We start from the raw sequence: 7552 nt of genomic DNA, 5'->3' as shown, positions 1-7552 counted from the left end.
GCCCCCCACCCGCCAAACCCTCCTCCCCGCCCCCCACCTTGTTCACCTTCCCTTGTCACTCTGAGGCCTCTGGGACAAGGACCACCAGCCGGCTCCATTTCACAGATGCACGAATAAACACAGCAGAGATGGATTTGCACATAGAAGCCCCTGCCCTGCCCTGCGCAGAGCGCCAAGGAGCGCCACACCCCAGCAAGCATGGCCATTCTGGGTAGACTGAGGCCTCTTCCCACAGCCCCATGGAAAGCTCGACCCACAAGCCCATCTCACAGATAGGGCCACCGAGGCTCTTTGCCGTGGGCTCTTACTCACAGCACACAGGCAGGGCACGCTCATCCTCGATTCCAAGTCCCAAGCCCTTAGCCATTCCCGGAGCCACCGGAGGCCCCGGAGACTGGCTTATCCGCAGGTTTGGCACTCTGTGTTCTTTGAAGGAAAATCTGGCATATTTGGTATTTTATTTAATGAAAAATCAATTTCCTCATATGCTTTTCTATTATTAATTTCCAAACTGAACCTTAGTTCCCTTTCGATTTCCCTTCATTTTATGTCTTACAGAGGAAAATGAAGCTAACACTATATATGTTTTTAACTACGCGAGCTTGTGAAGCACCGACTTCTGACAAGCGCTAAGGACGGGCCTTTCCGTGCATGTGGCCTTATACAAAGACTGTCCTGAGGAGAGCCCTCAACCCCTCCTCACACCTGTCCCGGTGTCCCCCTCCTTGGGGGACAGCGGCAGAGAAGTGGAGCTTCCACAGTTTGCCCCAAATACTCTCTACTCTTAGCTCATACCAAGTAACAAAGAAATACGTTCTTAAAACATTATCTGTAGCAACTCCATGCCTAGGTGCAGAACCAGAGGGTCAAGACAAATACTTATTACACGCGTGTTCCAGAGCCATTATTCACAAGAGCCAAAAGGCAGAAATGGCCCAATGTCCTTCAGCCGGTGAATGGATAAACAAAGACAGTCTATCGGTCCCTTACAGAGGAAAGAAGTCCTGACACATGCTACGACATGGGTGAACCCTGAAAACATTATATTGTCTGTGCTGCTTAGGCTGCCATAACAAAATTCCATAAACTGAGTGCTTTCAACAAAGCACATTTATTTTTTCAAGGTTCTGGAGGGTAGAAGTTCATGACTGAGGTGTGGGCAGATTCAGTTTCTGGTAAGGACTCTCCTCTCGGCTTGTAGATGGTCACCTTCCTGCTGTGTCCCCACATGGTGCATGGACAGAGAGAGCTCCAGTGCCTTCTCTTCCTGTGGGGACGCCAGCCTTATTGGATGAGGACTCCACCCTTATGACCTCACTTAACCTCAGTGACCTCCCCTGAAGAGCCTACCTCCAAATACAGTCACACTGGGGCTGAGGGCGTCCATGTATGCTTTTGGGGGGACATAACTCTAAGTGAAAGAAGCCAGTCATAAAGGGACAAATATTGTAGGATTCCACAAACGTCCAGAATAGGGGAATCTAGGGGGACAGAAAGCAGGTTACGGTTGCCTGGGGGTTGGGGGCAGGGCCCTGGGGTGGAGCTGCTAGAGGGGAAGGGGTTTCCTCTGGGGGTGACAAAATGTGTTGGAAACCAGTAGAGGTGATGGTTCCCCAACACTGTAAATGTACCTAATGTCACTAAGTGTACACTTTAAAAGGGTGAGCTCTATATCATGTGAATTTTACCTCAATAAAAAGAAAAAGCATTGTATTTAAAGCCAAACTCTTCTCATTTTCCAAGTAAGGAAGCTGAACCTCAGGGGACGGATGGCAGGGGAGAGGTTCTGTGGGGTCCTGGAAGAAAGGGCCAGCTCTCCTGGGCTTGCTCCATTCAGGGGCCCGTGGGGAGGACTGGGGACGCTGTGCAGAAGCCGGGGCTCTCCCGCAGCCACCGCACCTCCCTGCCAGCCCCTCTCCAGGAGGAAACAGGACTAGCCCCAACCCTGCATCCGAGGACCACGCACGGTCAGCACCCACAACTCTCCGATCTCCCTTAACCACCACCCACTCTGGCATTCGGGTGCAGGTTACAGACATTAGGAGAGGAGGCCCCAGAGCACAGGCTTTGAGAGGGAAGGTTGCTGGACAGAGTGTGGGGGAACCGCCTGGGCAGGGTCCTGAGCACAGAAAAGGGCCACTCATCCCTGTCACACAGGGGAGCCCCACAGAGGCACCCCCAGGGACCAGCCTCTGAGCTGAGCAGAGACAGACATGCGGGTGAGCCCGAGTAGACACATCCAGGAACCCCCAAATATCTCAGGCTCGGAATCACAGAGGCCTACATCATAGGGTCGGAAGAGGCTGGGGGTCATCCACCCACCAGATAAGTTTGCTTTGGGAAGAGGTTCGTGAGAACGTTGCCAGTCAGGAGCCAAACGGGCTGCGGGACGGGCAAAGTGTCTGTCGGTGCTCTCCAGGCCCACCCGCGGGGAGCCACCCTCACCGTGACCGGCCACCGAAGAGGCAAGGGCGCCCTCTGGCGGCGTGCGGACGCCGGCGGAGACCCGGGGCCTGGCGTGGGGGCAGTGCCCACTGTTTCCTCCTGGGACCGCATCCAGAAGCAAGCCATCGTAGGGACACATCACTAACGTTCTTCCCAGATGAGGACGTGTCACGTGGTGAACTTTTCTCAGACACTGCCATCAATCAATGGTGTCTTAGCAATGACAAAATACACAATCATAATAACAATGACCACCACGGTGGCAGGAACTGAGCTAGTTTATGTTAATTAACTCATTTATTTTGAGGGGAGAGGATACTCTTTGCAAGGTAAGGGGTAGTATCTCTGCATCATGGGTGAGAAAATGCCCGTAACCTTGGGAAAAGTATTTTTTCCTTTTAAGCCCCCAAGTCACACTGAGCTGGGCTCCAATCCCACTCTCAGCCGCCTGACACCGCTCGGCCAAGGACCTCCATAGAAGCCTGTGTTTTCCTTCTGATCTCCTCTGCCCCCTTTCCAGTCAGTCTCCTCTGTCTCTTCCATTCTACTCTCCTTCCCTCCCTACCTGTAAATAATTCCTCTCCCACCCAAAAGATATGTAAGAAAACATGGGGAAACCAACCTAAATTTAAAACTAAAGAGCATGGGAAAAATAATACAAAATTTGCCTGACTTCTGAAAAGTCTGTGGTAGGATAAAAAAATTGAAAACCAAGCTAGGTTCTAAAACCCACTCATTAAGTAACAATGGATACATTTTGTTTTAAAAAAGTGAAACCAAGTCAAAAATGTTAAAACTCAGGCTGTTTCTGTTGGATTCTCTTCTGGGCTAATTCACCTTGGTGTGCATGAGAGGGCACAGGCAAAATTCACACTGGAACGATTCCTCGAGTGTGCAGCACAAGAGCTTGGAATGCCAGATTACTCAGGCTCCAAGTTCCAGCCAAACCAGAGGACGGCGGCGTGGCCCCGCGCCCCCACCCGGCCCAGGCCTGGCTTTGTTCAGACTGTGCCTGCCCCTCTCTCAGGGCCCAGCTCCAGGAAGGTTCTCTTTTCCTCACTCCAAGTTCCCAGAGGAGCTCCAGACACACAGGGATCTAAGTGACAGTTTGGAGGCATGACGCCACACCTCGGGTCCCTCATCTGTGAAACGAGCCTGATTCAAGCCCATGGGTAGGCCGGGGCAGAGGGAGCCAGGGCAGCAGCACATTCAGAATCAAAAGGATCAAAGTCTGTCTCTCAGGGTGTCTGACAGCCGAGATGAAGGTAAAAAGCTTTGCATTTGTGACTTCTAAGGCACGGCCTCCCGGACTTCACTGCTGGCGCAGGCCAGATTGACTGGGACCTTGTTGCAGAGCAGGGCCCACGCAGGAGGGCTGAGGTCCTGGACTCTGTGCTCCTAACAAGACCCCACATCACTTCGGTGGTTGGATTGAATGCATTTCACGATCACCACGGTGTCAGCACATGCTGGAGTCTGATGGCCATAAACTCGCATCCAGGGCCTCTCACATTGAGGGGCACTCAACTTGTTGAGAAGCAACAGAGCCCATGGGTTCCAGCAGAGACTGTCAGTGCCACCCACACACGTGACCCCCTGCTCCTGGGCACACAGTGGGCCACACAGTCCCATGCAAGTAGAACAGATATGCAACTCAGCACCAGCCAGCAGGGGCCAGCCTGGCCCACAGACACCTGCCTCCTAATTGCCCAGCCCATCCCTGCCCTTCCCGCTCCCTCCCTCTCTCTCCCTGTCTCTCTTGCTCTGTCTCCTCTCTCTCCCTTCCTCCCTCTCTTCCTCTTATCTCCCTCTCTCTAAGTCTCTCTGTTTTTTCCTTTGTTTCTCTCTCTCTCCCACCCCAAAGATGGACAGGACTCAGAGCCTAGGGAAGGATGGAGCCTCCAGCTGTCAGCCTGGGTCCTGAGTGACTGTATGGAACAGAGCCCCCTTGCTCTGTCTCCTCTCTCTCCCTTCCTCCCTCTCTTCCTCTTATCTCCCTCTCTCTAAGTTTCTCTGTTTTTTCCTTTGTTTCTCTCTCTCTCCCACCCCAAAGATGGACAGGACTCAGAGCCTAGGGAAGGATGGAGCCTGCAGCTGTCAGCCTGGGTCCTGAGTGACTGTATGGAACAGAGCCCTTGCTGACATGCAGTGACTGTGACACAAGAGAAAATGTGACCTATATTGTACTAAGCCAGTGATATTTGGGGATGTTTCAGCTAAGCACCTAGCTCATAACCAGTACTTAATAAAGATTTTTATTTCCCAGCAAAGAAGTTGACCCAAGGGGGCCGGCCGGGGGGCGCACTGAATAGTGCGCCGCTTGGGAAGCGTGGCGGCGCTCCCGCCCGAGGGTTCAGATCCCACATACAGACCAGTTCCCGCTCACTGGCTGAGCGAGGCGCGGGAGCAACGCCGAGGTTTGCAATCCCGTTGCCGGTCCCTGGTCCGGTACGGGGGCAACACTGAGGGTTGCGATCCGTTGCCGGACACGGAAAAAAGACCAAAAAAAAAAAAAGAAGTTGAACTCAAAGACTAAATAGGGACAGACGCTCATCTCCTACCCTGTTGTTTATCTTTTTGTTCAACAAAATCCCAAGAAGAACTCCCCAACTTTGGTGCAGACCTGGACAGTCCACAAACCCTTTTGTAGCCCATTCTCATATCATGGGGGTGGATGGTCAGAGCAGGGACGGTCATGTCCACTTTACAGGTGAGAAAACTGGGTATGAGGGACATGATTAGCCATGTGATCACAGGAAGACCCATTAGCAGTGGGGCAAGGCCTGGGACCTGGCTGCTGGGCTGTGACTGCAGTGTAGCCTGCTCTGCACTGCTAGCAGACCACGTGCACAAGCACGCGCACACACATACACATGCAAACAGATGCACAGACACACATAGATGCACATACATGTGCACACACAGAGAGACATACATATACACACAGACACACGTGCACGTCCACAAACACAGATCTATATACACATGCTCACACAAACACATACACACAAGTGCTCATGCACAGACACACACCCGTCTGTGGCCTAGACACTCTGCTGGAGTGCAACAGAAAAGAAGATAAAACTGAAGAATATTAGAAGCCCCACTCACTCCTTCCCTAATTATTAATAGTAAGCATGCAATAAATGCAAATGCTTGTAAAAAGCTTAGAACAATGCTCAGCACAGCCTTTCTGTCCTTGGTTTCCTTGTTGGCAAAATAAGGTAATAATAGTAAGAATGTCCTGGAATTGTGAGGTTTAAATGACTTCAGCCAAGTCACTTGCCCAAGAACACATAACTAATATGCTGGTAATCCTGTGTTGACCTCCTCCTGAAAATGCTACAGCCAGCCCCCGCAGGAACGCACACACACACACATGCACGGACACACACATAGACACACTCACAGACAGACATATACATGCACACACAGAGCCCAGAGCTCCAGCTCTCCCAGACCCTCCCTTACATAACAGCAACCCGAGGTGTCTCCAAGTCTGCAGAGCAGAGTGGAAAAACCCAGGCTGAGAGGCAGACCAGCTGGGCCTGCCTGCTCTTGGTCTGTGCAGCGCCAAGATCACTACTTCAGCACCTTGTGCCGTGGTCTCCCATCCCGGACGACCAAATAAACACGGTACCTCCCCCAAGGCTGGCTGGGGGAGCCAAGATGATCAGAGACATGAAGCATGGGGCACAGTCCTCCCTAAAAGCACGGGCCTCTTCCTGGACCCTTGCAGTCTTTGATTTTGCCTTTCAGTTTCCAAGACTCCCTGTAAACACCACAGCATCCCCTTCCTGTTTCTCCTGCTTTCTGCCTCCAGGCCTTTGCACACGCAGTCCGCCAGCCTGGAACACCCCTGCTCATATGCCACACCTCGCCTGGTGGGTCACTCCCTTGTCCCTCAGCCTCATGCCGGCATGGCTCAGTAGGACCCATAGGTCTGAGTCAGGGGACCCGTACTCTTTAGTTCCCTGAAGCTGGTGGTCTCAAGTTCAAATGGCTTCAGAGACCAGGTAAGTGCAGTCGCGGAGAAGCAGGACTTGTCAGTAGAAGTCAGAGGGAGGGTGGAGACCCTGACAAAGGGGGCAGCTCTAACCTGTGACTGCCTTGAGGGAGTGTGGCCCAGGGTGACACATCTGGGATGAGCCACAGCACCCCCACATTATGACAAGCCTTCCCCAGCCTGCTGGCAGGTATCTGGGTGCCAGGGGTCTGCCGTCTGCCCTCTGGGTCCACCCTCCCTGGAGCCCTCTCTGCCTTCAGCCTGCACATCAGGGGTCCTGCGGGAAGGCACCATCTCTTGAAATATCCCACAGCCTCTCACCTCTCTGGAAAGGGCCACTTTACAGAGGCCACCTGGATTATCCACATTAGAGGGGCCAGCTCTGCTGTGCTGGGACCGCCCATCCTCCACAGAGCAGCAGGTACACCTCAAAGGCCACTCGGAATCTGATTTGTTTCTAGGTCCCCAGGGCCAGGCCTGGCATGTAGCAAGCAACTGTTTGCCAAATGGCTGTACAATTGGGGCTCTCACTGGTGTCTCCCATCCAGTATCATTCTGCACTTGATTGAAACTGCAAGGAAATGGGATCCTTGGGTGAAGGGAGGAGGTGGGTGGACTATACAGAAATATGTTAGCCCTGGGATCCTCAGCAAGGGGACAAGTACCCTCTTGTGGTGTGCACAGGGCTTGTGTTTTGCAAAGAGATTTGAGGGACTTTGTACAAGGAGTGTTGCCTGGAGCAGGAGAGGTGATCAACAGATGGGTAGAAATCCCCTGCATAGATTGGTGCACTGGGTGTCAGGGGTAGCCTCAGGCTGATCCTGACGCAGGTCACCATCTGGATCATTCTCCTGCTGCATCTGGACGCCTGAAAGGTGAGGGTGGGCAGCCAGCCTGTGGGCAGATTAGGGCCAGGCAATGCCCATCCTAGCACGTTCAAGAACCTGTTCCAGAACATGGCATATTCCCTGCCATATGTATATGTGTATTCCCATTGTCTGGGACATAGTACAACCTCAATAAAAATTGTTAAATGAACAAATAAAAACCATTAAGTGCATAATAAATGTGTTAGCCACATGCCAGGCACTCAACACCAAT

Source organism: Galeopterus variegatus, unplaced genomic scaffold, assembly GCF_000696425.1.
Source record: "Galeopterus variegatus unplaced genomic scaffold, G_variegatus-3.0.2 Scaffold24, whole genome shotgun sequence".
Lineage (NCBI taxonomy): Eukaryota > Metazoa > Chordata > Mammalia > Dermoptera > Cynocephalidae > Galeopterus > Galeopterus variegatus.
Note: the sequence above shows the minus strand (reverse complement) of the source record.